Here is a 10723-nt window from a genome sequence, read left to right as displayed (position 1 = left end):
TTTGCTCAGTCATCATTATCTACAAGCTTAAACGTTTTTTGATAGCCTGTGTGTTCTCATCTGCTTCTAATTTTGGCCTTTAGTCTATATGTATTACCTTTTACCAACTCCACCCACTTCTATGTCACCTAAGCCCACCACAATATATATATGCTGGTTATACTCTCTTGCCAGCAGCATTTGTTCTAGTACAAATTAAACAGACACAAGCAAGTGCTGCATTCATCTGTGCATCACTGGCATAACAAAGTGTAGTAAATACATCCCACAACAGTGATCTTTAGCAACGTCTCCCTCTGGGGGTTTCTCTGTGTAATGATATGATATGCAAGTTAACTGATGTGACATATCCCAGATGAAGTGCAGCACTCTAGCTATGTTTCTTTTGGGGATGGCTTGGAAGTTGGAACAAAGTGCATAAAGAAGCTTTGTGAGTTGTACAGGAGGTTGGTTAGTGTGTGGGTGTGCACAGGATAGAGGGCACACAGACAGCACCGTGTTGCTGTCCTCAGCACCGTGCAGTGAGTTGGAGAGCTCTGCCTGAAGAAACTGAATGCTGGGCTGTAATTAACACATTTAGGAGGCGTACTTAGCCTATGACGTATTAGTTTCCCTTTCTGCTGGATGAGAAAGTGGCTCCTTTGCCCAAGCTCAAGACCTCTACCATCCAGACAGCCTCATAGAAATCATCAGGCCATAGGCACTGCAAGGTAAGTATCTCAGCTTTGTAGAACTGTCTATAATTTAATCACAGAAATAACATTTTTATTTTGCTGGAAATTTAACTTTTTCTGTTACTTTTATTGTGTTCTATCTTTCTGCCTCTGTATATATATATATATATATATATATATATATATATATATATATATATATATATATACCAAATACATGAGTGTATTATTGAATTAAATATATGGTATAGGCATTATAAATGTAATCATTTAATGTAATCATTAAATGTATATGTGTAACAGGTGTACTGGTTTAGCTAAACTCCACTGCATATTTAAGATTCTAAAGCTTTTTAATTTGCATTTTGTTAAAATAGTTTGACAAATGTTTACATACTCGCAAAGTAAGGGAATATATTCATATGTTGTGATTCTCATAATGAGTGTTTTATTATCCTATGCTTAGAATTTAGTAGTATTTGTTTCTGACATTCTGGATGGTTTTTGTGCAACTATATGATTACGCTCAATTACCAAATCCTTAATTATGGAGATTTATTTTCTACACAGTGCAGAAAAAAAAAAAAAATTTCCATTTAAAATATTTATATTTTTTTTATTTTATTTGGGTCCTGTTTAGCATTTGACTATATATATATATATATATATATATTTGTAGATATATATTTGTAGATGACAGCACGGTACTGTAACTGCCCCCTTTATTTGGAAAATGGTTAAATTATACAGTTGTAAACCTAATATTTACCAGGTGATATTCAATTTTCCATGCAATCAGTTTTAACCCTTGTCTGGCAATCAGGGTAGTAATAACTTAGCAGACAATGGGTTAAACTGTAAATGATTGAGTGTGATTTACTGTAATGGAAAGTTAATTTAAAAGTATTTTTAAAGGTTCATTTTTATTGCACCAAAGGTTAGAAAATAATACCAGAAAGCTGTATTATCATTGGCAATATGTCAATTTTCAATTAACTTAAACTCCAAATACTTTCAGTTCAGAATTTTTTTTATAATAGAAGCAAGACTAATCTCTTTATTAACTAAAACAAATACATTCAAATAGATATATGCAACATCTTTTATAATATAACTAACATTTATACCTTGGCACTGCTTTGTATCTCCTTAGTTTATACAAAGTACAATTGTTCAGAGATCAAGCACACATGTGTGCTATGGTTGGAACTGATACAGTTAGTTCTCTAAAAGTCTGCTAAGATTAGATTTTGATTGTATGAATGTACATTCCTCTTACTGTAATAATACACAGTGGGGCCAATACATATGTGGTTTTTCAGTGTGGAAAGTGTGTGTCTGTATATGTTCCAGCATGATGTCATGAAGTTAAACAGACTTTTGAGTATATTCTTGGCTCAGGAAGGTTTACGCACACAAAAAAATAATCAAAATCCATTTTAAAAGTGTGTAAGAATACTGGTCATATATGGTAAAGAACCACTTTGCAATTATATTTCATATAGCAACATACAGTACTATCAAATGTGTCTTTTGAAAACTATAAGTGATCAGATTAATTTCATAGAATCAAAAGCTTTCCCTTTTTAAAGTGATAGTTGAATTAATCCAAACTATAAACTTTTACCAAAAAATTGATGTGTTTTTGGCTGTAAAACAGTGGCATGAAATGTGAAATCTAATCATGTATAGTAAAACAATGTAATATTGCACTTTTATTTGTTTTGTAGACTATTCCTGAAATGTTACTTTTAAAACTATTTTTATGCTGCCTCAGAGAGACTACAGTACATTTGCACAATTAAAACATGCTTCACAGTGATTATTTAGTACCGTTAATTTATTTGTTATATTTGGCTATTGCAATTTCATACTTATCAGGGATTAGTGGAAGTTTCAAGCTATATATAACTCTCAAAACTTTAAAGCTTGTCTTTTACTATGTAATGTTAGTCCAGAAAAAAGGGCATTGCTACATACTGCAATAATTTTGTTATTTTGATATTCAAACTATATGTCTTGCCTTGACTATTATATTTTTTTCTTTCTTGTTTTATATAGATGAATGTTATTAAATGATTGGTTTGGCAGATGTCTACAATATTAGGACTAGCTCTTAAAAAAATATAGGTTGTATTGGAATATTTAAACATTTCTTAGCCATTCATAATTCATGCAATCTGGAATAGTTATTTATTTTGTTTAAAACATTAAAATAATAGGTTAGGTATATTTACTTTGACAACATAACAGCCAGATTTTGTTTAGAGTACCTTCCTATGTGAATATGTAGTAGCTTATTTTCATAGTCACTGTATTTATTGTAAAGAATATCTGATCTTCTAATACTGCATTTCCAACCTAATGTAAATATATCAATTAAATTGTATACACATTTACAAGTATTTAAAAAAATGTCATGCATAGATTACTTTGACCTCCTTTTTCGTATGGCAAATTAATAGACATTTTGACTCCACAATTTGTTACTGTAATACAGCCCCAGTTGAAAAGGTAGCTTGTAATTTGTAGGCAACAAAATGTTCTTTTGGGGAAGAAAAAAAAAAACGTGAACGTACTTAAGGCTTCAATCAGTGGTGCTAAAGAAGGATTGGAGGAAACAGCTGGCTAAACAAATATTAGGTGTAGAGTGGATGCAATGGTATAAATTAATAATGCAGTTCTTTATTTACTCTATGAATGGGAGGTTTTATAGACATAGGGTGGTATAAATATGGATGCTGTATGCCACCTAGTGGTTAATGCTATGACCCTATTAGTGTGATGTTCAAATTGACCACATCTGTAATGAATTCAAGAGAACTCAATCCTATTTTAGCACTAACAAGCCATTTTTTGTAATCCTATGTTTAAATAAAGGGCTGGTACAAGTAAAACTGTAAAATTCACAAATATCAACGGTAACATTCCTGGTGGCTTACCCAATGCTATAAACCATGACTTATAATGAGTCAAGTAGACTAAAATATCCACCGTTTACAATAAATGAATAATACAAACTTTTATTACAAGTTAACATAAACACAACCTTTTCTAACTTCAAGTTTATTAATGTGCTTTAGAATTAAAAAAAAAAAATTCTGATAATATAAAGTTGCAGTTGGAACCCAACAAAAGTATATTTCAAGTATTTTTCTACGTAAATCTGCATGTATATTATGATGTTGTATTTGATATGTTTATATGTTAGAGTAGTGGAAAATACACACTATTTTGGGCAAAGAGAGTTCTTAAAATATTACTACTTTATGAGTCATGCATAATTTTAGATTGGCTGACGTATTCTGTCCTTGTTATGTATAAGAAACAAATGAACCCTAAAACAAAACCAGTTCTTGTTATACATAATGGGATATTTGATATGTTTGTCATTTTAGCATTTTGGGTTACATTAGCAAAGTTGGCATGCACATTGTGCATAATAAAATCAGAGCTAAAAGTTGAAAAATGTTTGTCTTAAGACTGGTTTCGATTTATTACGTAATAAGCATCTTGCTAATATGTTTTTATTATGACAGTGCCAGATAGTGGTGATTGTTTTGAGAAACAATAAAGACAGATGTAAGTTCACATATACATAGTTGTTTTAAAATGCATTTGAGTAGGCATACACATCCATATAGTGTTAAAAAAAATAACCAAATAAAAGTCAGAATAATAGAGCAGTACACTGAATAATTGTAATGTATTAAAGTTTAAGAAGTGCATTATTTCTTTATATTGAGTTCATTAGTTTGGGCAAAATGTTAGTTGACTGACATTTTAAATACTGTAAAGCACACAAACTTTCTAATGTGACAGATTATATTGACACCATACAAGTGTCCAGGGAGGCAGGGCAAGGCAAATCCCACCCCCTGGAATTCTGTCCATTTATTTCTTAAATGGAAGCAGACACCACAATTTCACTGACCTTTTCCCCACAGCTGAAATTATTGGTCCATATTACCTAACTCTTTTATCCCATGTGTGGCTGTTTAGGATATTTTATTTTTTCAATAATAGAAATAAATTAGTTATATTTAAAATTGATCACCAAATTGTTGGTCTAATTTTAAATATATATAATTTATTTATTTTATTGATCAATTCTTGCGGTATTTATATTAGGTTGTGTCCATGCTTGTGAGCGCTCCTTCTGTTATTTTATTGTATACATAGTTTTTATTTTATTTTGGAGGGTATAGCTTTAGTAGTGTGTGGGACGTATAATCTTTAAGTATACCTATTCTCTTAGAAAGACACTTTTGTGGCCAAATGAAGGATACACTCCATTCTTGATTTTCTTTATACAGCAAATTTGGCTGTGAAATAATGCTGAATTTCTATGATTAAGTTCCCAGTGTAGGCACGAAACGCGTAAAGGATGTAGATGTTACCTGCCTCTATGTTTTAATTGTTCATATTAAAAGTTAGTTTTTAAAAATTTTAATAGTGCCTTCAGTGTGCAGCCGTTTATAGGGTTTTTTAATGCTGAATTTATAACCTATATTCACAATATTGTGAGATAGTATCATGTAATAGACGTGAAATCACTGAGATTAAGTTGCATGAAAAGGTATTGTGGTAACAGATGTAAATCTGGCCTGTCCCTGAATACTATGGGAGATATATCTTATATCAGAATGTTATATCATGGATATTAAAGGTGCATGAAGGTCAAAAACTTTCATGGTTCAGACAGAGCATGCAGTTTACTTCAAATTTACTTTTCTCTATTGGAATGCATTGTTGAAAAGCATACCTTGGTAGGCTCAGGAGCAGGAGTGCATTACTGGGAGCTAGCTGCTGTCTTGTCTCTAGCTCACTAGATGGGTTCAGCTAGTAGTGTACTGCTGCTTTGGAGCTGACTTTAACTATGTGCTTCACCCTTTGCAGGAGATAAATACATAGTTATATACAGGCAATAGAGCAATACTAAAATGATGTATCATATTAGAGTGCAATTGTCCCTTTAAATGTAGTATACTTAGTAAACTCTCCATCAAAGTTGCAAACTTTTTTTTTCGTATAAGGAAAAAGTGCTGTGCAATTATTTTGGGAATATTGGAAATAAATATTGGAATAAATCCAAATAATTCCGATAAGATCAACCTGCAGAGATGTTAGCATTAAAGTTATTGTCTATTCTCCGGCATTTAGCGCGTACAAAATCATGTTTTTCAAAATAGTTTTAATTACTATAGTATAGTGGAAATTTTGGGCATAATCAATTTCATTGAAAAATAATTTGAAAGAAATAATTGCTTTCTAAAAGAATATTATTTCTTCTGACAACAGCATTGGTTTTGTTAGACATTCTCCCTGGAGAGCTACAGCATAGCTCTAATTGGCTTTTAGCATGAGGCATGAGAAAAGTTTTCATTAATTAACAAAAATATGTGAGACATTAATAGTACAGAGTTGGATGACCCGGTGTAAAATTGTCATTTCTGCTTAGCATTAATTTTTCTGGTGCATAATGAATTTGGAGAGAAAAAAAAATATATCTGTTCACTGCTAAAGTGCTACATCAAGTTTTACCTGAAATTTGAGTGCACTAATGTATATGGCAAGAATGTATTTCATTTACATAGTAATTCATTCTGAAGGCTGCTTAGATATAAAAGAAACCTTGATTCATTTGGCTTGGGTTCCATGGGCAATATACAGCAAATATTTTTTCCTGTGTGCTTTCATAAATCCTAGGCAAGCATTCACTTTGGCAGTGTACTTCAATGTATTGGGGCCTATTCATTAATCTCCAAAATTACCCCTGAACATAACCCAGAAGTGGCAGATTAATGATAGTCCAAATGAAACAGAAAAACAAAAATCTTGTGAAATGTAGTACATTTGTTAGTTAATTGTTATTTTCTTTCATATAGCCTTACAATATTTTAAAAGAATCTATTTGAATCTAAAAACGTAAATGTATCTATCGTAGTTGTTTCCAAGCTGACTATTTGACAGATAGTTTGAAAATACAGGAAGTATAGTCCTTAGTTATTTTTCAAAATGTAGTATGATAATGGTTAAAGAATAATATATGTATTCAAAGTATATTAAGTAGAAAACATAATTTAATGGCATATAGAAAAGGCACAGCTGATTGTAACGTATACAAACATACAAACATATATAAAGAATGTTCAGTTTTCACTTGTACACAGCAGTGTTTAGTATGCTTATCTGGTTTGTTTTGTTGTCGCCAGTCTGAGGACAAATGTAAATAAACTCCTGCACTGATGCAAACAGTCACTGTGTAGCATGTAACTTGGTCAGGTGAACTGCTATAGATTTAAATAGCAGTTTTTTTGAAGGGGATGAAAATAGCCAAATTAACCAAATAAATAAATAATGAATATGCATTGTATATTTTTTATGCATAATTAAATATTGTATACATCTATGTGTTTTTTTATAAATGATATGTGTTTATAATTAATCCCCATGAAAGCATTATGAATATCCTTCACTTTATTTGTGCTTATAATTTCAGCTTTAAAGGGACATTACACACTTTGAGATGGTCATATAAAATTATAAATCTTATATATATATATATATATATATATATATATATATATATATATATAAACTGCAATATACTTGTATTATTCATTTTGCCCCCCTTTTCTGTAATTCCATTCTGAAATTGTGAGCATTTCAAATCCTGTTAGAAATGAAAGTGCAGAACACTGTTATATTCCACACAGCCATTGGCTGCACACTCTAGTGACCTATTTATAACTGTCCCTAATTGGCTACAACAGAGAAAGTAACCTAAGTTACAACATGGCAACTCCCTTTTGCACCTATTTTGTCACTATTTAAACAACAAATGAAACTTTAAAAAATACATCTACATGTTATTCTCAGACTAATCTTTTTCTTTGAATGCATCATTCTATCTAGCAATTATTTAGTGTTTAATATTCGTTTAACTGTACCACATTTAATAGAATTGTTTGTTTTTGTTTTAAAGATTTTTTTTAACATGAAAATCGAATTATCTCAAATCTGGAAAAAGTTATACTCTTAAGACCAGATATTTCATAGTTCCTTATTTATTTTTAAAGTGGATATGTGCAGTATTATTCATTGCATTGTAAACAATGGTCCAAGCCTTCTTCCAAACAAATTATGAAAGCAAGGTTTATTTTCAGCAATTTGCTTGTGTATTTGAGGATTAATAGTGATACTGCATTTGTATTGAATATACAAAACATGTTTAAAGGGACATGAAACTCAAAATTGTTCACAATAATTCAGATAGAGTATACATTTTAAACAACTTTCCAATTTACTTATGTTCTCTTATTTGCTTCAGTCTCTTGGTATCCCTTGTTGAAAAAGCAGCAAGGCACTACTGTAAGCTAGCTGAACACATTGGATGAGCCAATAACATGAGGCATATATGTGTAGTCACCAATCAGCAGATCCTGAACCTACATCATCAAAGGATAATTGTATTGTGTTAAAATATAGATAATCCCTTTATTACCCATTCCCCAGTTTTGCATAACCAACACAGTTATATTAATATACTTTTTACCTCTGTGATTTACCTTGTACCTAAGAACCTGCTGACAGCCCCCTGATCACATGACTGTGACTGTTTATTATCTATTGTCTTGCATGTAGCATTGTGTTGTGCTAAATCTTAAATAACTTTCTGTGCCTGAACATAGTGTTATCTATATGGCCCACATGCACTTTCTGTCTCTTTGTGTTGAAAATAAATTTAAAAAGCATGTGATAAGAGGCCGACTTCAAAGGCTTAGAAATTAGTATATGAGCCTACCTATGTTTAGTTTAAACTAAGAATATTAAGAGAAAAAAAGCAAATTTGATGATAAAAGTAAATTGGAAAGTTGATTAAAATTGCATGTCCTATCTGAATAATGAAAGTTTAATTTTGACTAGACTGTCCCTTTAAAGAAAAAAAATGTGTTTCATGTCCCTTTAAAACTGAAATGTTTTACAAAAAATCTTTACAGGGGAAATAATGGAAATAATAGGGAACTCGAACATTAAAATATAACTTACATTACTTTATCATTAAAAATTAGCTAAATTAGGGGTCGATCGCAATCCTTTATAAAAACTTATTAAAGGGACAGTCTAGTCTAAAACAAACTTTCATTATTCAGATAGGGTATGTAATTTTAAACCATTTTCAAATTTACATCACCAATTTTGCTTTGTTCTCTTGGTATTTTTAGTTGAAAGCTAAACATAGGAGGTTCATATGCTACTTTCTAAGCCCTTGAAGGCCACCTCTCATCTCAGGGCATTTTGACAGTTTTTCACCCCTAGAGGGTGTTAGTTCATGTCTTTCATATAGATAACACTGTGCTCATGCATGTGGAGTTCCTAGGAGCCAGCACTAATTGGCTAAAATGCAAGTCTGTCAAAATAACTATAATAAGGGGACATTCTGCAGAGGCTAAGATACAAGGTAATTACAGATAATCACAGATGTAAAAAGTATATTAATATAACTGTGTTGGTTATGCAAAACTAGGGAATGGTTAATAAATGGATTATCTACCTTTTAAAACAATACATTTTCTGGTGTAGACTGTCCCTTTAAATAATTTATCTACAAAAATCCCCAAACACTTTAATGTTTAATTTTGCAGATAAATAATTAGAAAAACTTTTTAAAGGATTATTATAAGGAAATTAAAATGTAGGAAACTTGAATAATTCGAAAGTAAAGGGATGTAAGTGGCAAATTAAAATCAACTAATAGATGCCACTGCGAAGTGCAGCGGTACCCCTTTGGAGCACAATTAGGACCTTTAATGTTAAGGCTATCAATGTTTAGTCCATATTCTACCAAATGGGAGCAGGTGTTTTATTTAACCTGTCCGTCCATCTCTCTGTCTGCCTGCATGTCTATCTGTTTGTTAGTTTGTCTGTCTGTCTATACCAAACATTAAAAAGGTACTATGCTAGTAATACCCTATGGGAACCTAATATAGTTTAATAGTACCACAGCGATATGCTGTGAATTGTGAGGGAAATTCCCATTATAAGTGTCCACAAACCTATGAATAAAATATACCATATATTAGGGCCCAGTTCATCAAAGAGTAATGGATTTACAGTACATCAAAAACAATGATTGCTAGGCCAAGTTAGGTGGTAACTAAGGGCTCTTGTATGGAGGAAAAGTCTCAGTATCAGTCTGCGAGTGCAGGTAAGGTTGCTGGAAGATCCTCTCTCCTGCTGTAATCTATTGATACGCTCAGTCCAGAAGGCTCCTATCCCAGTGGGCAGTAGTACATCCTCTCTGTGGTGGGGGCTCCGTCCTGTCTATAGCAGGGATTCTGAAGACTCCATAGCACAGTACAGCCACTGACATATATAGTACTCCCTCTATAGGGGTAGAGACTCAATGTAACCAGTAATCCGACTCAAAGTATGTAATAATAGCTGAATGGGTGGTAAAACTTGAATAGTGCTCAGCAGCCAAATGTAGTACATAAATAAATAGAACATATTCTTCTATGTGAAGAACATTGGAATGTGAAATATTCATATTTTCATGTCGGGTTAGTGCACTTGAGGATGTGCAATCCGGTTTGCCCGCAAGTAGGGTGTTAGGGTTTTTTCCACTTTTTTACTCCATTGACTTCTATGGGGGAATAGGTTATCGCGTGCGCAATATTCTAAGTTTGGCTTTTTACACGCGTCGGGTTAGTGCGAGAGCAAAAACAGTTTACTTTCACTTGTAATATGAGTGCTACCCAATGCATGCAAAAACCTTACTTCTAGCAGAGTTAACCTTGAGCGGGAGCATTAAATACCACTCCACTTGCAATCTGTGTATGTAATAATAGCTGAATGGGTGGTAAAACTTGAATAGTGCTCAGCAGCCAAATGTAGTACATAAATAAATAGAACATATTCTTCTATGTGAAGAACATTGGAATGTGAAATATTCATATTTTCATGTCGGGTTAGTGCACTTGAGGATGTGCAATCCGGTTTGCCCGCAAGTAGGGTGTTAGGGTTTTTTCCACTTTTTTACTCCA

At 32.2% G+C, this 10723-nt stretch overlaps 1 protein-coding gene across 1 annotated transcript in view; it reads left to right on the top strand.

The window, feature by feature from the left end:
- Nucleotides 1–531: 531 nt before the first annotated feature.
- The window catches only part of HAPLN1 (hyaluronan and proteoglycan link protein 1), a 189963-nt gene continuing 179771 nt past the window's right edge, over nucleotides 532–10723 (top strand). Inside the window, exon 1 of the mRNA XM_053701473.1 lies at nucleotides 532–710. The gene's annotated coding sequence lies outside the window, so the exon portion shown is untranslated. The remainder of the gene's footprint in view (nucleotides 711–10723) is intronic.

This window comes from Bombina bombina, chromosome 2 (genome assembly GCF_027579735.1).
Source record: "Bombina bombina isolate aBomBom1 chromosome 2, aBomBom1.pri, whole genome shotgun sequence".
In the NCBI taxonomy this organism is placed as follows: Eukaryota; Metazoa; Chordata; class Amphibia; order Anura; family Bombinatoridae; genus Bombina; species Bombina bombina.
Note: the sequence above shows the minus strand (reverse complement) of the source record. Positions and strands in the feature narration are given on the sequence as shown.